The sequence below is a fragment of the Danio rerio genome, chromosome 11 (genome assembly GCF_049306965.1).
Source record: "Danio rerio strain Tuebingen ecotype United States chromosome 11, GRCz12tu, whole genome shotgun sequence".
NCBI classification, from domain to species: domain Eukaryota; kingdom Metazoa; phylum Chordata; class Actinopteri; order Cypriniformes; family Danionidae; genus Danio; species Danio rerio.
In genome coordinates this window covers 33,814,082-33,840,301 of record NC_133186.1, presented here as the reverse complement: position 1 = coordinate 33,840,301, position 26,220 = coordinate 33,814,082, and the positions used below count along the sequence as shown (strand labels likewise).

Genomic DNA, 26,220 nt, shown 5'->3' with positions numbered 1-26,220 from the left:
GCAAAATATCTTTGTAAAACTTGTTTTCATAGTTAAAAAGTTAAATCACAATTCTTGTTGTGCAATGCTAAACCTTTATGTTGAAAGAGTGCAAATATATATATATATATATATATATATATATATATATATATATATATATATATATATATATATATATATTTATATTTAATATATATTGCACTTATACATTCTGTTTATCTTGAAAATACTTAAATAATATGTGCTATATCTTCTAAAATGGCCCTCTACTGTAAACTGACACTCTGGCTCTGAGAGAAAAGCCAGTTTGTAAAAAAAGTCTTGGTTTTGCTTGGTTTATAAATAATCAAACTCATTCAATGGCACAGCATCCTCTTTCACATCATCTCATAAACTTGATCTAATTAGTTAGTGCTGAAATATCGCATCGTATCGTGATATGTGTGTGAATCGTATCGTGTTGCATCGCAATATGTCACAAATGTATCTCTAATATATCGGATCGTATTCTTTGTATCGAGATGCGTATCGGATCGGCATTATAGCTTAGATGCCCAACCCTAATGCATAGAAATCACTCTCTAAAGTCTTTACTAATACAATCACATAATTATAAAGTACAGAATTTTAATAATTTTAGCCTGCAGTACTCAAAAGCAGAAAACAATTAAATATAAAAAATATATATATATTTTCTCCACAGGCCAAGCCTGAAAATTTTTTAAAAAACGACAGAATTTAGATTTTTTAAAAGATAGGTAAACATTTTAAGCCTTGTTAACAAAGAATGCATAACTCTTTGCTTAAATGGCACTGGGATGAAATATTGACCTGAAGGTCATGCATGTAAATATTCCTTGTACATGGTGAAGAACAGAATTATGAAAAAAAAATGAGGGTGATTATAGTTATTGCTACGCATGGGACGATAACCATTTTCAAGGTATACCGCAGTTTGGGAAAAAGGTTTTAAATCCAATTTTAAATTATATTGTTCCTAACGTATAAGTAAGATTTACATTTTACATATTTACAACAGCATCTCCAGCAGAAAAGATATGCAATGATCTGTGTTTTTCAAACAATTGAAGACAGCATAAGTCAGTGATTTATTCGAATTATTTAAATAAAATATATTAGCTGTGTCCAAAATTGCCTATTACTCAATAGGTATCTCATTTGAATTTGAACATATACTCGACCGATAGAAAAGTATGTTCTACACAATACGAATGTGAGCATGAATGGATGCCATTTTGACATCATCACAAGACCTACCTGCTTCACTCCTATTCATGAATTCTTTCGCACTGCATCATGGGACAGTGAAGGTTGCACACTTCAGAATCTCACCAGAAATTCTGACCATTCTTCACCAGAGATCAAGGTACTTCACTCATACTGTTTTTTGAATTATATGAATTTGGACATACTACTCAGCGCACGGGTCGATGCTGTGGCGCAATGGGTAGCATGTTAGCCTCACAGCAAGAAGGTTGCTGGTTCGAGCCTCGGCTGGGTCAGTTAAGATTTCTGTGTGGAGTTTGCATGTTCTCCCCGTGTTCACGTGGGTGTACTTATATATGCTGAGCACTGCATTTCATTTGTGAAAAGATGTTACTTGAGAATGGTTTATAATAACTGAAATGTGACATACACTGGAATTTATTGTTCATCTAAAATCTTTTTTTTAACATTATTTATAAGGTTAAAATTAAACACAAAATAATCAAAGATTAAAGATCAAGTCCCTTTCATAAATATTTAAGCTTATTTATTATAAAAAAAAGCCTTTTTGTACATTTTCTGGTATAACTTCCTCTATCAAAAAAGTATATAGCGAAAAATATCGTTACCATGATATAAACTCTCTAATACTGTGACATAACATTTTGGTCATATCATCCAGCCCTAGGGTAAAATATAAGACATTACAATAAAACAACATCAACAATTTCCCAAAAGGAATCCTATTTGCATAAACACAGCCAAAATTAACAGATCAAAACAAAAAAGACGCACAAGGGTTAACAAAACATTACAAACCAGCCTCACCACACAACAAACACTGAGACGATACTTAGAGCTGTGTTTCTGTGAACTGAGAGCAAACACACACATACAGACAGAGCAACTCTCTAATATCGATCCCCTCCGGGAGCTCGCCTTTTGCCTTCTTTTTCACCCACTTCTGCACGTAGGCTCCTGAACCTGATCACTTTACTGACAGTTCATGACCTGCTGCTCTATTTATAAGCCGTACTAACCCAGCAGGGAATTTTTAGGTCTTAGCTTAACCCTGTAACCCTCACCCTACAGCATAATGTCAGAGGGAGCGAGACGTCCTCCTCAGAGACTCGACATCAGCGTGTTTTCCACTGACTCTGTGTGTGTGTGTGTGTGTTGAGTCTGTCTGGGACTCTGGGGAAGAGAAAAAAGGAAAGAGGGAGGGAGTTTTGTGGCTGAAAAACAACTATCTTTTTCCAGTATTCTTTGCAATACTAGCATAAATACTACAGTACTACACGTGGAATCAATGAAATAAAAATGGTTTGGATTTGATGTGAAATAAAGCAGTAATGTGTAGTGATGAGATGCTTTTGAAAATATAAATATTTATAGATATAATTGTATGCTATTTCAGCATTTAAGCCTATTTATTATAAGACAAGAGCATTAAGCATAAGCACAAAAGTTTTTGAATTTTGAAATCTTATTTACTATTTTTATTAACACACACACACGCACGCACGCACGCACATGCATTTGTATTTTAATCTAAATGAAATATACACACAGCTGTTTTTGACTGTTTGGTGCCATCTTGTGAATGAATAATATGTAGATTAGTGTATGCTCCATTCAACCAGTTTTGTTTCTGTTAGCTTTGGCTTTTTTACTTTTGAGCTCCATCTTTGGACTAAATAATGTGCAGGTTAGTGCAGGGGTTTCCAAACTTTTTATCCCGCGACCCCTAATATAACAATGCCAGTGACTCACAACTAGGGCTGTGCAATTAATCGAAAATCCGATTTCGATTTCGGCTTTTAACGATTATGGAAAACCATTAATCGAGATAAACGATTATTCCATCACGTACCGCCCCCTTTCCGGTTGTAAACTCTTTGCCTCTGCAAAGCTCAGTTCCACGTAAAAATGACTAAAAGCATGTGCTGTAATGTAACTTTTGCAGCACGGTATGTGCATCATTCATAATTTTAAAAGCGCAAAAGAGCAGGTGCTGTTGTGTGTGCGCGCGCCGTGTCTGGCCTCGGACAGGTAGCGTGTGTGTGTGTTTGCTTAGCCTGTTTGCTTAATGCGAGCGCTTTAATGGTGAAATACATGCACACTTGTGTCAGAGCACGGTGTTTATTGATTATTTATATTAACCCCCATTTGTGTAATAAACTAACAAGTTGAGAATCAAAAGATACGTGAAAAAGAAACCATATCAGAGCTGCACTATTCTTAAAAAGACAGCGTGCGATGTTCCTGCTGCTGCCGACAGTTTTTATTATTAATCAATAATAAAATCAAAAATACAGTGAAGATGCTTAAAGCACAGTTTAAACAACAGATTTAATAACGTATTTCTAAAAACTGATTACTTTTATCTTTACCATGATGACAGTACATTATATTTTACACATTATATTTATAGATATTCTTCAAGATACTAGTATTCAGTGACATTCAAAGGCTTAATTTGGGTAAATAGATAAGTCATTGTATAACAGTAATTTCTTCTGCACACAATCAAACATATATATTGCTTAAAGGGGCTAATAATATCGAGCTATTATAGGTTTCAAAATATTCAAACCTGCTTTTATTCTAGCTGAAATAAAACAAATATGCCTTTCTCCAGAAGAAGAAAAATTTATAGGAAATACTGTAAAAAACCCTTTGTTAAACATAATTTGGGAAATATTTATATATAAAAATAAATTCACAGGAGGATGAATAATTTTGACTTCAACTGATAATCGTTTTGAATAATCGTGATTACAATTATGACAAAAATAATCGTGATTATGATTTTTCCCATAATCGAGCAGCCCTACTCGCATCCCTTAAATCCCTCTTAGGTGGTCATACATATGCAATCGTTGCTCATACGACAGACCTTTATAAACACAAGCATATTGACAACACAAAAAATGCTACAGTATAACAAAAATAGGATTTTTATAGTCATTTAACAATTTGTTTAATTTAATATTAACCTCAACTAAAGAGATTTGTGAACACAATGTTACAAAATCAATCTGCTGCAACTGACGCTATTGCTGTGTTGTTAATCTAACGTAAACACACGATCCTGAAGGTTGATGGCTTTTCATTTGCATGTTGTTGTTTTTTACTATTAAAAACTATAATTTTTATCTTCTGAGGGTTATGGTTAAAATATTGTAATTATAATTGTAAAGCGCTATACAAATAAAGATGATAGTTTAATAAAATGTATTTCTTTTTTTTTAATCACCAAGTGACCCACTGTCATTGTAACGCAACCCCCAAAGGGGTCCCAACCGCCACCTTTGGAACCACAGGGTTACCGAATGCTCTATTCAGATGTTTTTGTTTCGGTAAGCTTTGCGTTTAATTTTTTTGTTTTGTTTTGTGACAAGTATCTGTGTAATAAGCGGGATTATTTACATCCAGAGTGGTTGTTTTTGCAGATTAAAGCCATGCAGTCTTAATATCAATGTATACTGGGATGCTTTTCACTCATCATGATTTTATTGACTTTTAATGCCTTATGACCAAACAAAGGGCACCGATGTGATCATGCACACCAACGAAAACACCAACGTGCAAATATGAGACATAAAAACATCATTAAAAAACACATTGGGCTCATTTATTTGGATGCGCTGCTTCAACAATTGCTCCACTAATAAGATTGACCCTTTTTTCACATGCTTCAAGTTAATGAAGTTACAGTAAACACCACTTAGAGGCGCTCAAGCCCAAAACATTCTAGGTGAGCACAGTTTCACTTTCATTCAATAAAGATGACGATGCACCACGGCAAAATTAACGTGGAGCTGCTTTTTCATTGGTGTATGAACACAGACCTATATGATAAACGCATCAAAACTACAAATCACTACAAACTACTTGTATACATAAGTATATTATGTGTATAGTTAAGTCTAATGGCCCATTTCCACTGAGTGGTACAGTATAGTATGTGTCAGGCTTGTGTTTTCACTGCCAAAAGGGTACCATTGGCGTGGTGTATGCCAGAAAGTTTCAGTCATCTTCATTCTCACTCGAGAAACATATATCAACATATAGCCCACAGTCAGTGCAAACCTCTCAATGTAACTTTAATCTTCACCAGCACATGTAATCTCTGTTAGTAAGTAACTCTGTCATTCCGAGTACATAATGTAGTTTAAAAGGATAAAAATAATAGTTAAACATGGCAGTATGTTCATGTTTTAGTTTGCAAAAAGAATAATTTGCTCCTGTGTTTTTTCAGGCTTCTCCTTTGTTTTTTCGCTCTTCACTCTTGCATTTGTCTGTTTCTGAAAGGATCGGATGTCAGAAGCGCTTTAATAATCCAGCATGTTATTATCATCAGTTCAAGAAGTTTGTTTTTTAAATATAGACGCGCAAATGAGCGCTCTCTCGAGAAAGTAAAACCGTTCACACTTTAGACAGCCTTGTAAACGGGGCACCGGGTAGATTCTGCTCTTCTTCTTGGCTTTGTGGCAGTTCATCAAGACGACAACAAGGTTCGCTTATGGTTGGGTTGACCATGGCTCATTATTTTATGTGTATCGTCTGTGTATTCAAAAATAGCGCTTCCTTTGTTTTCATTCTCTTGGCTTGTGCATGAGCTATTGACACATCTCTGTAAACTAGGGCTGTAACGATACACGATATAAAATCGAAATCGCGACACTCAGATCTACGATCCTGTGTCGCGGTGTAATAAGGAAGAATCGCGACACACCCACCCCGTGATACCTTTCCAATAACGTCACGCGTGCCTGCAAAAGTTGAGCTAATTAACACTTTTTTCGTTCGACATTACAAGCACTGCTCCGTTTAAGCCCTCGCAATATTTAGCCGGGAGAGCTCGCACGGAGCTCTTAGTAAGGGGCCGTCTGAATGTGTCAAGAATATCAAAAACAAAACCAACTTAACCCCGCTTGACAACCGACAACGCCAGAAACATTGCCAATGCTGTCAAAGCGGCCGGATTTTCAGCGCATATACGATGATTTGCTCACACTGTTAATGTGGCTGCGCAGAGAGGGATGGGCGTTCACCAGATGTCAGGTAACAGCCAAACTTTTCTGTAACCGTGCAGTGCGCTTTCTGTTTGAACCTTAGAGAGTGCTGACTGACAGGTGCGTGAGGTCAGAAAACACGACGAAGCTTTCAGTTAAAATAAACACAGTTTCTATAGTTATAGCCTACTTTATTTAGAGATAAAGGTATATGACTCTGCATATAATCACTCTATCTTGCTGGAGTTTATAGCCGTTTCGCTTTACTTCAGGACGCATTAACACCGCTCTGAAGGTATAATCGTTGTTTTAAGTTATCCAGAGCTGTATGAATATACAAATCTTGAATATCACAATAGTATTAAATATTACTATTGTAACAACACAGACAGCAACACTTTTGCACAATCGATACCCAGCTGATTCAGTCGTTTATAAGAGGACCGCGCCTCTTCTTTTTTCCTTGTTAACATAAAGGCAGTAAGGTGCGCCTTGTTTTCGGCCACTTGTTTAACTGCAAGGCATACTTAATTTGCGGGATGATAACGTATAACCCGTGCCTACAGACACATTTGCTAAAGAAGCAAAATGGAAGAAGAATATTGCTGTTTGATACAGACCTGTTGATGCTTAACCAGCGCTTATGTTGACCTGGATCTGCGTAATAAACGCAACAAATAGGCTTTACTTTTTATTTTACTGCTTAAAGCATGTACGCAGATTAATGCAATATCATATTTAAACAAACTGTTTACAAAAAGTCTACATATGCGCGCGTGTTGTTGTCTTTTCATCAGGCAGCGCGCGCACTTGAACCGCGAGGGAGAGAGAGGAAACCATAGGCTATATCAGGACATAATCTTTAAAATAAGGATTTCTATTAAAATGTAAAAGGTTTTGTGATTATAATAATAACAGCGGGGCATTACATAAATGCATATTTTCCGTGGAGCAAGCAATTTGAGGAAGTCTGCGATTTTTATTTGACGGAAGAAATAAACGTATGATTGGAAAAAAAAGCCTATGCCGGTTATTAAAAAGAATCAGTCAGTATTTTCGTTTTGTAAAATAAATTAATTATTTAAGTGAAAATAATTTAGGGCAGTCCTATTTATTTTATTCATTTTATTTAGATTATTCTGCTCTTCTGTGCTAAACACTGCAGGTGCGTGAAGATGCTCTGTTGTTCTGTTCCGCTATTAATATATAAAAATAAATCAGTATTTTAAAATGCAATATTTAATGTGTCATACACAAAATAGACACGTCAATTTGTTTAATATAAAATTAATAGTAATCTGACCAGTTAACCGTTAATAACCGATTAATGAGCGGCGGTTGTCGGTTAGCAAAATTAACCGAAATGAGCATCCCTAGATATTTAATTTACTTTTTCTATGCAAGAGAACTTGATTGAAAAATAATTTTCAACATGCTTGAACCATCTAAACAATGGAGTTTAGTTTGGTTTTTCAACAGTATTTTGTTACAAAGAAAACAAAAGTGATATAGCTTTGGCTATTTATTTATTTTATATATGGCTATTTATATTGTTAATAATTTGCATAGTCAATATTGTTCTTTGATGTTTAGTTTATAAAGATTTTTCAAATGTTATTTAATTAAAAATAGTTTTAAAAATCTTTTTTTTCCCCAAAAAATAAAATAAAAAATCGTGATACGAATCGAATCGTGGGTCAAAAATCGTGATACGAACCGAATCGTGGGTTTGGTGTATCGTTAAAGCCCTACTGTAAACCAATAATGTTCAGCTGCGCGTCTGGCTACACCTTTTGGTACCCTTTTGTTGTGCTAGGTACCCTTTCAAAAGAGTACCCAAAAAGTGATATGGTACGATTTGCTTTTTTTATTTTTATTTTTTTAATTTTGACAGTAGAAAGAGTTATAAAAGCATATCAAACCAAACCGTATCACTCTGTGAAAATGGGCCATTGTGTGTATAGTTAAGTATCTTGTAGTAAATGTTAGTTATGCATAGGTTTGTTGTTAGCATAGGTTGTCCAGTGTTGTGTTTGTATATATACTTAATTTATGTGGCACCATAGTCCTATGAGACAACATTTTGTTCCTCTGTATGTCCACACATGTAGCAAAATGAGAATAAAGCTCAACTTGATTAGGCTTAATGTCAGCAGAAAGGTGCTTTATAGAGAGTAGCAAAAAGGACTCAATGGTCAGTTTCACTTCACTTGTCTTTTTTAAGACTTGTAAGTTCATTAAGTACAATCTAAAGTAAGGGGGTGATTTTGTATGTTCACGCTGCTCATCACCTGTAAAAATTGCTTGGTTTGAATGCGGTGTCAAAAAATGCTAAGCAAAAGTCCCCCACTGTGTACGAGGCTTTATACAAGCCTGTCTAGCTTATTTCTGCAATAACAACCTCCTGAATGTACTTTATCCCTGCACCATATATTCTGTCAAGCTATGATTTAAGAAAATAAATAACAGAAATCACATATATTCCAGCCAATCCCAGACTAGTACCTCCCACAAACAGCGACCTGCCAAGTATGTAAACCAAGGCCACAAATCCATGACACAAACAAAGCTGTAAAAAAAAAAATGTGAACACTAACGGTCCTAACAGACACACACCCTTTCACTCACAATAACACAAAGCTTCAAACAAGCACTACATAACCCTCCCTTAACATCTCTCCTCCCCAGCTTCCTGAAGTCTATAATTCGATATTAGATTTCCAGTGAAACAGCATCATCGTTCCCGGAGAAAAGACGAGAGCAGAGGAAAGCAACACATGCGGAGAAATTAAAAAAAAACTCAAAGCGAGTATACATGAGGACTTTTTTCCAACAACGACATAAGCGTTAGCGGGGCTAGGGTGTGACTGGTTGTAAATCACTCATCTCAAGTGGAAGACAAGGAATGCAGGAGTCACGGAAAGGCCAAGCTAGGACCAGTCAGTGAGACGTTAGCTATTGTTATCTATTTTTCCCCTGTTAAACTCATCTGGAATTAAAATGTTCAGCCTTTGCTTTAAAAGATAGGCATTTCCAGCCGAGTGCAATGGCACGCAATGCACGATTGATCACAATACATGTGACGACATTTCAACCTGAACTGTTTTCCCTGGCGGCAGGTGCAAAAGCTCGGGACAACGTAAACAAAGGCTGCAGGGGGAAGAGCGTGAGTGTGTGCTTTAGGCAAGGGGATATAGGGGGAGAGGAAAAGACAGACAAGCCGGGACAAAAAAGCGAGCTGAGGGCATTGACGCAATCTGCGAGCCCCCCACGTGAATGGGCTGGAGCAGATAAGGGTGAAATCGCTCAACGGTGCTTCAATCATTCAGGTGGGAGCCAACTGCGTCAGAGAGTATACAGCACGCAGGGCATGCTGGGTTGAGAAAACAACCAGGCGAGGAAGGGGGTGGGTGGATGTGGATGGCAGGCATTAATATTGTGCAGCGGGTTTTGCGTCAGGATGCCATGCCGGCAGTCTCTCATCATCGCCTGCAAAGATGCATGACCACAGACGAGGGTGAAGGAGATGGAGTGGATGCATGCCATAGTACCAAAAGACAAAAAGCATTTCAATCAGTGTTTAACTGTGTGTGTGTGTATTTCAACATGGTTGTGGGCAATACACTTTATTATTAGACTTGAAATGTTCACCAATAATGATGTTAAAAGAGGTTTGAGATTGCATTAATCAATAGTGGCAAAAGAGGGTTGTAATTTTCATTAGTGTGGCAGGTGCTTTAAGCATTTCCAAAAATAAATTTAGTAATCTCTCTCTAGCACATAAAAACTATTTTTACAATCATATAATAAAAAATAAATTAATAAAAAAAACATAGGGCTGGCGATAAAATCAGTATCAGTATATATTGACCAAACACCATTGTCAATAATGATAAATAAGTTTTGTTTAAATGTGGTTGCTCTGCGTGCGCCTTGGAAGCAATGGCGATATGCTTAGGGTGCAAGTTCGTCATTTCCAATGGAGGCCATGTATGGCACGACGTGCACATGAGAGTGCATGGGAGCACACATGCGCACATGTTGAGGAAACAGCGCACACGTGACGATCGCACATTGTCCAGGTACACTTAGTTGAAAAGCATCAGAACTTTGTCAAATAATGCAATCACACCACGACTCATGTAATTAAAACTAACCAATCGGCTTCACACTTTTTATGAAAGATACACATTTCAGTAATAATTGTAGACTAGTTACCTCAGACAAACACAGCACAACAACAATGAGCAGCAGCAATAGTTTGTTCGTTTGTCATCATCCGAGAAAACGGTTGATGATCGTCTAGTTATGAGAGATGCCATAGAAAATGGTAAAGGAAACCACATGCAGGCAATTGTCACATCATGTATATATATATATATATATATATATATATATATATATATATATATATATATACATATATATATATATTTTTTTTTTTTTTTTAATGTTAAACAGAATGTTCTAGCTGCTCTGATGCATACTCTATCAGAAGTTATTTTCCAATATGAAATTATGAATTTTAGTTGGCACAATCTGACAAATCGGGCAAACAAAGTCAACTGGAATTTTGTATTATTATTATTCTTATTTTTGATTATTATCGTCTAACCAAATAGTAAATTAAGAGAAATATAATACTAAACACTAACAATGTAATTATTATGAAAATAATAATATTAATTATTATTATTATTATTACTGATGTTGTTGTAGCAAATGTTGAATATAACAACACTATAATTACCATTTTATTTTTAAGAATGTTTATTTAGTTCTTTTTCTTTCTGCTTTTAAAACATTAAACCATTGTTTGTTTGTTTGTTTTGATAGAAAACTTGAGATGTTTCTCTTTTGAAGTGCTTCTCTTTTGTTGAAAACAGATTTTTAAAGAATATGCATTACAAACATGGGAAGGTATCATGGAACTCTAAGTGGATGCAAGTAACTAAAACTCAGTTGCAGGGATGGAGCAGCATTAACTGCAAACCGATCTAAATCCTCTAAAACACTGAAAATGCTGAGCTGCTCACTTAAAAAGGTCACAGTGCTGCATATCAGATTTCATGTTTATATAAATTACAAAGCAACACCTTCAACACGATGAGCAAAAAAGGCAATGTTCATTTTTTTAACAAATAAATTTACAGCCAATCATTATATACATATAATAATAATGGTCATCATATACTTAAACACAGCTCAATAACAGTGATTTGTTTTCCTGGAAAGACGCCCTCTTGGGTTTACAATGTGTCCTTTCTTCCCTATGTTTGCTGCGTATGGTCTTGACCTGCTGCCGTCTCTTCCAGTCAGCAATGCAGAGCTGATATAAAACTCAGCTGCTGGACTTTAGCCAGACAGACAGTTCTAATAGTCCAGCTACGTGCAGAGCGTGCAGCTGCACTGCTGTTCAAGCACTGAGACTCAAGCAGACTGACACCACACTACACCATTAATAAACACCTTGAGGAAAAAGCTAAGACAGCACACAGGTCTGAGAGACAAGGAATGCATAGAAGTGTAAGCTGATTAAAAATGGGCAAAATTCAGGTAAGAGCACACAATTGCAAAAAAAAAAAAAAAAAATCATATACAGTCCAAGTCAAAATTATTAGCCCCCTTTTTTTCTCTTTTTCAAATATTTCCCAAATGATGTTTAACAGAGCAAGGAATTTTTCACAGTATTTCCTCTATTTTTTTTTTCTGGAGAAAACCTTATTTCTTTTACTTCAGTTGGAATAAAAGCAGATTTTGTTTTGTTTTTTAACGATTTTATGGGCAATATTATTAGCCCCCTTAAAGCAATATTTTTTTTTTTCGATTGTCTACAGAACAAACTACTGTTAAACAATGATTGGCCTAATTACCCTAATTATCCAAGTTAAGTCTTTAAATTGCACTTCAAGCTGAATAGGTTGTTTCACATGACATGACTGATGACGCACGAAATTCAGATGAAGGGCAGTGATTCTTCAGCATAGGAATCGCTATCAGAACAAAAAAAATGTTTTTGTTTTGTGTTGTTTATAATGGTTTAAATTGGCCAAAATAAGAAATGCCGAAGTTCTTTAAAAAAAACTTTCAAATTTTTTTGCTTATAAAAGAGGGAAAGTTCAAGAAACTGGCTTAAAAGCAGAAGAAAAGGTGGCATGTAATAAACATTTTTTAAATACATCCATACGTACAAACATTTTTGAAGATGATAATTCGCTTGACAGCACCAATAAAGATAATGTACAGGCCTAGCTATATGTAATAATCAGATACAAACACGGCCACACTTCAAAATCCATAGAGAATAACGTGACCTGCCAGGTATTTGCTGCAATGAACTCTGTCTTGTTTTGCAAAACCATGTTTTTACTGGCGTTTCAGCCGCAAGGTTAATGTCTATGTACAGCAGCGTTGAATGTTTGTTGATGGCAATTTCTTCAACAGAAATATAAAACAAATGATACCCTTGCGACAAAACTACACGGTAGTTATTATTGTGGAGCATCTGTCACTATTATTTTTGTCTCCCTAACAAAAATTAATAAATGAAGAGTAATAATCACTATACATCCATGCTTTTGTATGCTTTCATCTGTTATTTTGTGATGCCTGAAAGATATCCGCATGAGGAAAAACTATAGTAATTTATAATAAGCGTGTTTTTGAACCACATAAAGTGTATAAACTCTTTCAATGCTACTGAATACTGTAGCATAGTAAACTAATAAATAGGGGTGTTAAAATTATTTGCTTCTTCAGTGCACCACGATGCAGACGAGGACAATTCGGTATCAGTTAACTAATAATCCTAACCGGTCATTATGTACTGATGTCATTTATCTCATATGCGCTATATCGCTGTAGCTTACTATGGTGAGGGAGGCGAGCGCGAGTATTTAATAATGCTCCAACTACTTAAGAACGCTGAAACTGTGTACAATTTCACTGCGAGTGTCTTTGCTGGACAGTCTTTCACTGACACATATAGGAGAAGCCCCTGTTTTACTGCAATTGAGAGAATGAAAGTAAACTCTATTTCTCTCTCTCTCTCTCTCACTAGGGCCCATTTGAACTGCTGGCGTGACGTTACCTCTCCTCTCGGCTGTTACAGCAATACTTCTGAATTCAGACACGAGTCAGCAGAGATAAGAGCCAATCACAGCCCCTTCTGTTGAGTGTGACCAATCAAAGGGGTTTAAGAAAGAACTTGCTAGACAAGGCTCAGAAAGCGAGCGGGATATTTATATTTATTTATTTATTTGCTATAAATGCTCATAATGTATAAATATATTTATACATTTTAATACAAGAATAGCTGTGCTGTGAAAAAATATAAAACTGTGTATGGAAAGCATCGTCAGTGCACCATGATGAAGCGAGATTTCAATTTGAACCAAATCGATGGCATGATAATCGTAACCAAACCATTAGACCAATGTAGGTTCATACCACTATTAAAAAAACCGTAATAAAAACTTTAACCTTAGTGTAAACAGTGGTGCGTTGTGATGGTGTATAATTATAACGTTATTGTAGAAAACCGAAGCTTATCAATTAATTTGTTTTTTCTAAAGCAACAATATAATTACTAAGACAGCTTAATTCAAGTAATTATCTATAGTATGCTTCCAAACACTATAGTTTTTACTATAGCGTTAGTATTTTTTCATGTAAGGTAATAGCTTAAACAGTATCTCTCATCTCGATGACAGTTTTCATAAGGATCATGCCCTACATATGTGGTTATTTTATATTCATATGTCCTTTGCAATATGGCATAAATCGCAAAAATATGGACTTTCCCCTACGTCTCTCATTCAGTTTTTACTTCCCGCCGTCCATCTGAATTTCTCGCATCACCAGAACCACGTAATTGAAAACAACCTATAATAGCATCTTGAAAATATCTAGTGAAACATTATTTACCGTCATCATGGCAAAGATAAAATAAATTAATTATTAAAACTATTATGTCTAGAAATATGTTGAAGAAATCTTTGTTAAAATTTTTTTTGGGAAAATTAATATATGGATTGCTAACAGGCACGGATTGGCTAATCGGGAGGACCGGGAGAATTCCCGGTGGGCCGGTCCGTTTTTTGGCCGCGAGGGCCGGTGTCCCTAGTTCCAGAATCGGTTGGTCTCAGCAGTCACACTTTTTAAAAATAATTTCTTTATTTACTTGACCACAGCCTTCTTATTCATTATTTTACCGCAGCTCTGCTCTTTTTATCTATTTTCTCGTAGCCTCGTGAGCAGGATGCAGGTTAATGATCATATAATTAGATAAGTCACCATTAAACGTACAGCTGTTGTGGTGCAGTGGTTAGTACGTTAGATTATGACGCGGCCAACCTGGTTTCAGTCCTTGTCTGAGTAACAATTTTTTTTTTTTTTTCATTTTTATTGTTAAGACATAATACTGTAAGGGTTGTTGAACATTTGAAGTTCTAAAAGAGCTGTTTTCTCAAAAAAAGACGTGATAGTGTAATTAGAAACTGAATTGGAAATAACCTTATTTTAATATAGTCAGTGGTGAACTGAGGTGGGCCGGTCTGAGGCTTGAAACTCCAGGGCTGAAAAAGAGTCCCACTCCGGCCCTGATTGCTAATAATTCAAGAGGAGGACTAATAATTCTGACGTCAACTGTACAGCATAAATAAACACTCATAAATAAGTAAACACACATATTCATACATAAACCCTTAAAATTTGGCCAAAAAAATCTAATCATGCCTCATTGTGGTTGCCTCATGCCTCATCAGATTTCCGCCTTTAAAAAAAACAACCTCATAAGAACCCTGCTGGTGGCACGCAAGGTTTCCTGACATAAGGGAACAAAAACAAAAAGCATGCAACTAAACATTGATGCAGACGCAAAGAAATATTATACATCCTTCCCGGTGAGGAGGGACTTTCCAAAGGGAATGGGCTGCTTTAACGAATACGCTCAAAAACAGCCCGCTCTGACCCAGTGCCAGAGTATCTTTGGTCACGTAATGTAAACATGACCGTTCAGCGATTCATTGTTTTGTACTGCGGCACACATTCTTCACCCTGACACCCAAAAGGGGGCCGGGCGGGAGGTTGACCAATGACAGGCAATAACAAATATTTATAAAATCACACACACACACACACACACACACACAAAATCCTTGCAGAAGACAGCAAGAGATTTTCTGATTTGATTAACACTGAGAATCATCAATTTAATTGTGATTGAATTTTGAGTATATTTCATGCCTATTCTGCTTCTTTATTAAAGAATTCTTCTTTCAGCTAGAGCTATAAATGAATTTCAGAGTGCACTCGCTTCATTTTGAGTTGTTCTTTAGAAAAAGAGATCATGGTTTCTTATTTCAGAAATCAAGCAGTACATGCTACATGTTTAACACAATAAAATAACCAGATTGATAGTCATTTATTTACTACACAGCATGCACTGTATGTTTTTGACAGAACTAAAGTAAGCTAAACATAAAGGTCAGAGCAGTGACATCTCTTGCAATAAGTCCACTTCCCCAGTTTTGCTTGCTCCAAATGAAGTGCTGCCTACGACATAAAAAAGAACTGTACAAATGCACACAAAGATATATTCTTTCATAAACAGCAACATTAATCTGGCTGTGTAAATTAGGCATGGGCATGTATATGATTCTAGCGGTATGATAACCTTGGATAAAAATATCATGGTTTCACAGGATTACTGCTCTAAAATATATTTCTTTTAAATGTCTGGGGAAAAAAACTAAAATTTTATTGATCAATATATTTTATTTTGAGAAACATTTTAAATATTTTAAAACAAAACAAAAAAGTCAGGATAAACAATTTAAATAAATCACTGACTTCTGCTGTGTCATCTTCATTGGTGTCAAAAACAGATTTATTTACTATTTAAAACGGCATCTTTGGATATCTTCTCTGCTGGCAATATTGTTGTCCTAAAAAATAAAAAAAATCTTACATATACCGCAGGGACAGTACAGCAGAAAATTTTGGCGTTTTTAAAAGCTTGACTTTTCCAAACCACGGTATATCTTGAAAACGGTTATCGTCTCATAGTCATACCTATTGCAAATGTGCTTAAATTCTTCATCATTTCCAAATCTCCAGCAGTTTTTCATCCTGACTCTCTTTTAATTGCAGCATATGTATAATTCAAAATTTTTTTAATGTTGGATAGTTACTAATGCCCAGGGCCAGACGGAAAATTTTAGCTATTTCTGCACAGAATTATGAAAGAAAAAAAAAATTATAATCTGTGGATTTATCTGGAATTACAGTAATACTAAGGATAGTGTAGTATCTAAAATTTAACACATTAAATAAATGAATAAATAAATAAATAAAAATAAATAAATAAATAAATAAAAATCTGTGAATTAATCTGGAATGATAGTAATAGTAATGATAGTGTAGTATCTAAAAGCTTAACATATGAAATAAATAAATAAATAAATAAATATTTACTTCTAAATATTTAACATTTTCAAGGTTTGATTGCAATGCAAATCCAATTAGAATCACACAAAATTCTGTCATAAAATACATCTACTAAAAGACAGAAAATATTAGTTTACAAACTGTATTGAATATAAACTAGAGCTCCACAATATATTGTTTCATCAACAATATTGCAATGTGGAATATCGTCCTATGCTGCAGAATGTGCAATGTTGTCTATGATTATAGTTCACTAGGAAAAACAGAACACATGAAAATTGTGTTTAACAAAATGAGGCGAATGTTTTTTTCATTTCCACACTGTTTAAAGGCCTCAAAGAGTTCAAAGTATTTAGGCACAATACATTTTACTGTTTGTAACTTTACTGTATAAAAAATGTAAATGATTCTTCATTAAAAACTTTTGCTGGGTTATTTTACATTTGATTATTCCAGTTCTCTACCTGACTGCACCAAAAATCATAAAACACTTTATTTCACTTTTATCTTTGCTTTTATGTATTTGCCAGTAATTTTTTACATTTTATGCATGATTTACTTCCCTACAAACTCATCTCAATCATTCTAAATTAATACAGTCTTTCTAAACGGTAGTTTTCAAGTCAACCAGTGAAATTGTAAATATATTGCAATATTTATGGCACAAAAAGTAAATATTGCAATGTCAGATTTTTTCAACATCATGCAGCCCTATATAAATCATATAAAAAGGTGCATGTGATTCAACAGTTCTACTGAAATAAATATAAAAACTTAATACATATATATGCATTTAATCATAAAAGCAAATAAACAGACCCAATAATGGGCTATATTCTGTGTGGACCTACTAACATCAAACACGCGCTCCCATTTTCTCAGGATTGAAGCTGCCTGTTTGAATTGCTTTGGTTTTGTCGACTCAACACAGCTCCTGCAACCCTAAGTTAGTCCAGCCGACATTACCATAAAGGCCCCTGCTCTGTTGTTTCATAACAAACATCATCTTTCGTTCCTGTTCTCACTTCTCTCTCAACTCATCTCCTTTCCTTACACCATCTGCGGCCTCACCGACTGTATACACGCATATTTTCTGCCTCTGATCCTCTATCATTTGACAAACCACAAAGCCCACTCACAGCTTAATATCAATACAAAACACAAACATATTATCCGTTCATTGTGTTTTATGTAACAGGCTCTTTCCCTCCGGCTGAGTCAATGTCATATGCCTGCTGAGCATCCTGAACTGTCCTGCTTTACATCTGCGATCATCACAATGACAATAAAAAAATATGCAGTCACAGGAAGTGCTATCTATCACCTCCCATCAAGCCTTCTGCTATTCACACTGTAACATACCGTGCAAAGCATATGTATTTATTACTATATAGTCATAATGCATATCATGGCTGCACGATATTGAAAAAATCTTACATTGGGATATTTTGTTTTACCGTGATATTTACTGCGATATGAATAAAATTTCACCAGATAATTTGAATAACTTAATAAGATTTCATTCATTTAGATCTACTGAGATGATCAAGTGTATTTCTATGCAGTGCATCTGCATTAAATATAATAAACTACAACCAAAAATAAATAAATAAACAAACAAGGCTTTATTGTTTTTCAGGACAGAAATTGAACAATCAATTGTAAAATAACATGGTCATCATTGGAAAATATAGTACAAAAATAAATACATTTAGTAATATATTTATCTTTTAATCTTTAATAGATAATAATAAACAGTGATGTGACTATTGTAGATACATATATTGCAATATCAACGCTCAAATGATAAATTGTTCAGCCCTATTATGCACACTTAATAACAACATTTTACCTCTAAGGGATAGTTCACCCAAAAATGAAAATTCTGTTGTCATTAGGGCTGCACGATATTGGAAAAATCTGATATTGCGACATTATATTTTTTCTGCAATATATACTGCGATATGAATACGGCTTCACAAAATAGTTGAAAAGCACTATTTGACTGTTTTTTTTCTGTGGAGTATAACAGTACTCAGGTACAGATTTGTACCGTACCACTTTTTCGGCACCCTTTGCAAAGTGTACCAAAGATACCAAAAGACGGAGCGAGAAGCGCCGCTGAACACTATAGGTATAGTTTGTCATTCGCTCATGCAACGAGCCAGAATGAAAACAAAGGAACCGTCATGTTTTAAATACAAAGCCGAGAGATTACCGCAAGATCATATATACATAATGACGAGCCATGATCGACCCTAGCTCAAACAAACCTTGTCGTCGTCTTGATGAACAGCCACAAAGCCAAGAAGAAGAGCAGATTTACCCTGTGCCCCGTAGTTTTTTTATGCGCCAGTCTAAAGCGCGAGCCGCACGTTTATATCTGAAATAACAACCTTCTTGGGCTGATGATAATAATGTGCGCTTGATTATTGATGTGCTTTTAAAACCCGATCCTGTCAGAAACTGACAAACGCAAGTAATAAGCAAAAAAACAAAGAAGCCGGAAAAAAGGAGCACATTATTTTTTCAGTAAACGGAAACAAACTGCTATGTTTAACTATTATTATCATCACCTTTTGAACTATTATGAACTATTATGAGAATGATGTTATTGTTCTCTAACAGAGGCTACATATTTGCTGCTGAAGATTAAAGACACAGATGAGAGGTTTTTTCACTGACTGTGGGCTATATGTTGCATGTTCTTTTTGAACCTAAATAAGGACTAAATGTATGCTGTGTGTCATTTTTCTGTAGTTGATAACATATAGGAGACTGTAAGGGTCTATATGTGATCATATATGTTGCATTTATGTATTTATTTTATACAATTACAGATGTTACAGTAGGCTATTTCACACTGTCATTGAATTGCAGTTATAATCAACTCATGTACATAGAAAAGTTAGTAATAAACATTTATACAGAAGTATGTAGCATCTGTTCAGTGAGAAGTGCTTTTTATATGATATGTGAACGACCCAAACAGCTTCACTGCAGACTTTTCTCGAGCGAAAATGACGCTGACCGAAACTTTCTGTCGTACACCACGTCCACCAAAACAGTACCATTAGTACCATTTAAGCAGTGGAAGTCTGATAAAGGTGACCCATACCGTACCGTACTGTACCACTCAGTGGAAATGGGCCATAATAGTGATGTTGCATCTTCAGTTTCGGGCTCAGGCACACTTTGCACTCACACGACAAGCGTATTGCGCCAAAACCCAACCATTCCCAGCACTAGCACACCTTTTCCAACCAGGTTAGGGCTGGCCAACTGAACCGCACATGAGCCCGTATAAATTGTGTGCAGTAATAAATACAGTAATTAAACACAATTCTGTAGTTCCTGGTGAACTGTAATTCAAAGTCAACATTGAGTATCTTGCGATATGGCTATTGCGGATGCACACATTGTGTTATCAATGCTGAAACGACATATTGTGCAGCCTTAGTTGTCATTTACTCAACCTTTACTTGTTCCAAACCTGTTTGAGGTTATTTCTTCTGTTGAACACAAAAGCTGAAAACGTGTAACTGTTAACTTAAACATTATTTGCTTTTCCTGGAGGTCCTACTACTTTTCAGCTTTCTACAAAATATCTTCTTTTGTGTTCAACAGAAAAAGAAGTCATAAAAGTTTATAATCCATTGAGTGCGTTTTTATATTAAAGTAAACTTTCCTTTTATTAAGCATGTTTTCCTTTAGTCATGAAAACACCGCTGCTTAAAAGGCAGTAAATAAATGTCTTAATTATTAATTTATGCTTTATAATGCAATGTCTTTTTATTGACAGTCTGAACATGGTGTACGTGACTGATCGAAATGCAAGCTTGTGATGGCTTGCTGTGGTGTACAGGGAGTGCATGTAAAAAAAGAACACACACTCCTCCAGACACAGTTTGGGAACAGTTTGTCTTTAAGACACCTTTCAAACTTTAATGAGCCCAAAAAAACCTAAAATGTAAAGATTTTATATATTTTAATAAATAAATAATTGTACAAACCTATTAGGGCTGCATAATATATTGTTTAAGCATTGAAATCACAATGTGTGCGTCTGCAATACTCACATTGCAGGATATGCAATACTGATTTGGGATTATAGTTGATCAGCACAACAGTTGAGAATACATGAGATTTAGGAGTCATTGCAAAGCATAACCACAACAGAGTAAAACTTGATCATTTGCATGCAATTAAAAGGCATTTTAAGAGAGTTTAAAGCATTAAGGCAGAAAAATTGACAACTTTAAAGAGGAATAATTTTACTGAATTATGAATGCAATGAAGACTATAACAGCATTATTTTACATTTCATCATTCAATTTCTGCATCTGAATACAGTTTGACACTATGGAAAAACCATAAAGCACTGTTTATTTGACTTTATTATTATTATTCTTGCTTGCAATTATTTTATTTATGCATGATTCACACCCTTAAAATCACCCAAATCAATCTAAATTCAAGATTTTTTCCCCAAATAGATCCATTCAAGCTATCTGGTGAAACTGTATTCATATTGCTGAAAACAAAATATCACAATGTCAGACTTTTCCAGTAGTATGGTGCAGCCCTAAAACCTATGCATAATGATAGCCTGAATGTCGCAGATTTCCTCTAAGTCAACAAATGTGCGTGCGTTTACAACAAAAAGGAAAAGGTGATGTTTCCTTCAACTCTGAGAGCTTGGAGGTTTGTCCAAACATTGTGCATGCGTTGGGTACGCCTGATAGCAGCTGGTGGTCACAGGCGTTCCCCTGACCTGGGGAAATATGAGAGCCATGCTGGTCATGGATAACTCACAACTGCACTATCAGTAACAGCCTGTGGCTCCACAGGAAGCTCCTGTTTAAAAAAAAAACGGTCAGCCTGACATTACTTGTGTGTCTGGAAAGTTCAAGAACAATTGAATCTGGGGGAGAAACCTGATGGTGCATATATCTAGAGTCTTCAGTTTCATCGCGAGGTTCCATTTAGGATATTTTCAGGGTTGCTCGGATCCGCGCAAAATCAATCGGTCCGAGATTGCCTGAATGAGATGGTCTCTGGTCGATTGAGCTAATCGATTGTAGTGAGAAAACAAAAAGGTCCAATGAACTAATGAACCAGGCTATATCACAGTGTCTTATGATTGTGTAATAACCATATATATGGCTATACGAAGAGAGAAGGATGAGTAGGGCGAGATGTCATTCCCACCAGCAAATGTGCGTTTCATGTCTATTACGAAAGTGAAAGCAGGCTGAAATAATAACAAGAACTGTTCATCAGTTAGGAAAAGTTACCATCTGATAATTTTTCCATATTTTAATCTAATAATATTTTGTGTTAGGCCAATTGTTTTGTTCATTTGCGCAATGCAGCTCGAAAGAAAGATCAACATTGATCTGCTTCATGATCTGATGTAGTCTCAGTTCATCTGTTATTTCTCTATATAATTTACGCCTATAATGCATAATTTTAGCCAACGTTTTTTTAATAGATTGATTAATTTAATAGAAATAATTTTACAAAACTTAACTGAAATAAGGCTCTATATGAGAGAGTCTAACCTCTCTGATTTTTATTTGGTGACTATGCTGTGGATGTCAAAATTAAAGTGCAGTTTTACTTATAAAATATTATATACACAACTGGTCAAAGGTTTGGGGTCAGTATAATTGATAAATATTTTAAAATAAGCTTCTCTTGCTTACCAAGGCTGCATTTATTTCATCATAAATACAGATCAAATTATAAATTCTTGAAATGTTATTGCACTATAAACTAACTTTAAAAGTTGTTTATCATTTAATTTAATGTTTTGCTCCAGTGATCTTAAAGATGCATGGTTTCCGCTAAATTTATTCTTCCATGGCGGGGCGCCACACCAAAATGCTTCCCTCCATGGCTACATTATAGCTTTTCATTTAAAACATTCAGTCAATGTTGTTGTTTTTAATAGCGGTTTATAATTGCACCAAAAAGTATTTAAAAGATAAGTGAATTATAACAGCGCAAACTTTTCTGTAATTGTAGTAGTGCTCTGCGTTATTTGTTTAACCCTTTGAAGTTACGTGCTGACTGACTGACTAAAGACTGACAGGTGCGTAATGCGTGAGGCCAGCAAACATGACATGGCTTTCAGTTATGATGAACACAGTTTCCATAAGTGTAATTTATTTATAGATAAAGGTCTGTGATTCTGCATACAGTGACTTTATCTTGCTGGAAATTCTTGCCGTTTCACTTTACTTCAGGATGCATTAATGCCACTCTGTAGGTCTATTTTAGACATTCAGAAATATTCCTAGCAAATCTAATAAATGTTGGAGATATACTCACTACATAAATGCACTAAATCGCATTTCAGCAGCGTTTATTTGAGAGCACACAAGAAGATCTGTGCTTGAGCAGTGTATATTTGAGGGGGTGTCAAGAGGTTCTGTGCACAAGCATAGGAAATCGGTGCGCAAGCAAAAAGATTTGCATGCTTTTATTGCATAAATGCGATCTCTACTTGTAATACTGCGCTCACGACATTTCTCCATTTGTCATTGAAATAATGTCATAGGTAGTTGGTAGATTTGTTTAAAAGGTCTACCCCTACAGCTGGAAAAAATCCTAGAGGAAACACTGAGATACATTTTCAGCTTCATCACTTCAGTCTTCAGAATCACACGATCCTTTAGAAATAACTCTAAAATTAATTGTTATTGTTATTATTATTAATGGAAATAGTAATAAAAGCAAATGTCTGGAGTAATAATTTTATTTGAAACTGCATACAATTACAAAAGCAGTTATTTAAAATTGTAATAAAAATTTAACAATTAAAAAAAACTTACATTTAATAAACTTGATGAACCGAGTAATTTTCCTTTAAAAAAACATGAAAAATATTAATAAAACTGACCCCAAACTCAATTATGTTTGGCTTTTGAAACATATTTTAAAAGTATTGTATGTGGCTAAGAAATTGCTATTAACATCTTTCGTTTGGTGGGTCCAGTGAAAATTTTGGCAGTAAAAATCTGAACTACTGGCCCGATCGGGCTAGTAGAAAAAATCCTTAGCGTTGAACCCTGGATATTAAATATTATATTTGTTAATTATTTATACTAGGGCTGCACGATTCTGGCTAGAACAATTATTTTTTTTTTGTTTAAAATCAAGAAATCACAATTTTCTCACGATTCTGTAGATGTAAAATAAAGGTTAATATAAGTAGGCTATATTTATTGTTATATTCAAACATTTGGCAAGACAACAATAATAATATTAGGCCTACGTGTAGGTCTGCTGTTGGTTAAAATGCTAAATTTTGTAAAGACTTGGAACAGAATTGAACAGTCCTGTTAATGCACAGCAAAGTGATTACATTATTACAATACAACTATTCATAATTCTAAAGTTGAATTATTATGTTTGAGAAATGCTTGCAATCTGTCATTGACAGCATTATCAGACCATTTTTTCACTGGTAAATAAAAAAATTATTATTATCAGATTCCCACTTGCATTTTATTCAACATTATATAGACTAGTAGTTAAACTGACCCAGTAAACATTTATTTTCATGCACAACACCTTGTGTTCGCTATGAAGGAAAAAACATAATGCTTGTCATACTCATAACTCTAAAATGCGATATGATCATTTAAAATTAATGACACTTTTGGTTTCACTTTCGTTGCTGATTGCAGATGATGTCATGGCTGATCAACATCCATGCAAATCAGACTTTCCGCGCAGCTACCAAACGATCGCTCTGTGCAACAAACTGAATGTTATTTATTTACAACTTTATTACCTGTTATTCAGTCTATTCAGGTTTTGTAGAAAGGTCAAGTAGACATCATTGGTGTGTACGCGCACATCCTCTCGGTAGTAAACAAATAGTGCATCAGCTCAAGTGTGATTTTGCGGCCACGAATACATCATTACATTAAAGACAGAAATTACAAATTTTGGGTGAATTATACCTTATAAATACAATATGTGACACTTTTAACACCATTTAGAGGTGTCTATGTTGCTTAGCAAAGTATATAAAACATAGTAAAGACTTGTGCATCTGCCTTTATGCTTCTCTCCTGACCTTAAAATATAATTGGCTTAATCCTAGGAAAGCTGACTCAAAATCGTGTGTAGGGTCAAATCGAAATCTCGATCTTTTCCCGATTATTCATGCAGCCATAAGTTATACCATGATTACCATGTTATTTTACATCCAATTTCTAGACTTGAATACTGTTAAGACTCCCCATTGTTTATTTATTTATTTTTGCTTGTAATTGATTATAATTTATGCAGATGCACTGCATTGAAAAAGGATTGGTCATCCCAGTTAATCTAAATTAACGAAATCTTTCAAAATAGAGCCAGTCAAATCATCTAGTGAAACTAAATTCATAGTGCAGCAAAACAGAATATCGAAATGTCAAACTTTTCCAATATTATGCAGTCCTAAACGCCACTGTTGAAAAACGTCTAGTGATACATTTACAACATCTGTGAAGAAGAACCGAAAGGATGAGCAGACATGCTTTCATTTTTAATATGACATCTAAATAATATTTCTGAAGATTTACTTTGAATTGAAAGACATGTTTGGACACGTCTCTGCATCACCTGAGGATCAAAGGTTAGGCCTCTTCCCATCTAAAGTGACACGGTGTTTAAACATAATCTATCAAAGACGTGTTAAGTGGGCCTACAACCTGATCCCATAACCATATGTTCCCACACCTTCTGACCGGTGACTTTCCAAGTGATTAAGAAAACTTCATAGCTACTGCACTCAGAAAAAAGGTAGCCATTAGCAGATTAATAAATAACAGAATAAAATAACTGAAAGTGAATGACGCCAGATGCCACATCCAAACTTATTTTAAGATGAGGTGGAAAACACAAAAGATTTTCCTGTAAGATATATAGATTTTTAAACATTATATTTATCCATTTTTTTATATAATATTGAGTAAGAAATTTCATATACAATATATACACAAAGATCAAAACAACTGGCTTTCTCAAGATATGGGTATTTCAAATTATAAGCTTCTCCTAGTAATTAACTACTACAGTGGTTCCCAACCTTTTTTGCCCGAGACCCCTTTCCCCCAAAATATATTATAAGGCCCTCCTCTACATTTACTAATATTATTGCTCATGAACTACGGCAACATGATTGTTCACCTAATTGTCCACTGCAAATGTTTTTTTTTTTTAAATATGATGTGACAGATAGCTTGATGAGCCCTCCTTGTGGGCCGAAAAAATTGTGTATATATATATATATATATATATATATATATATATATATATATATATATATATATATATATATATATATATATATATTCATGTATCACAAAATAAAAATATCACAATGCTAGATTTTCCAGTATTGTGCACTATACATTGTATATATATTGTATATATACTATATATTGTGTTTCCATGTACTATACAGGAACATTTAATAGGGTGACCATATGTCCTCTTTTTTGGATTAAATAAAAATGCATCTGGCCAGCATTTCTAA

At 34.9% G+C, this 26,220-nt stretch overlaps 1 protein-coding gene across 2 annotated transcripts in view; it reads right to left on the bottom strand.

The window, feature by feature from the left end:
* The window catches only part of egln1b (egl-9 family hypoxia-inducible factor 1b), a 45,372-nt gene that overhangs the window by 17,368 nt on the left and 1,784 nt on the right, over positions 1 to 26,220 (bottom strand). The gene's annotated exons all lie outside the window — the stretch shown is intronic.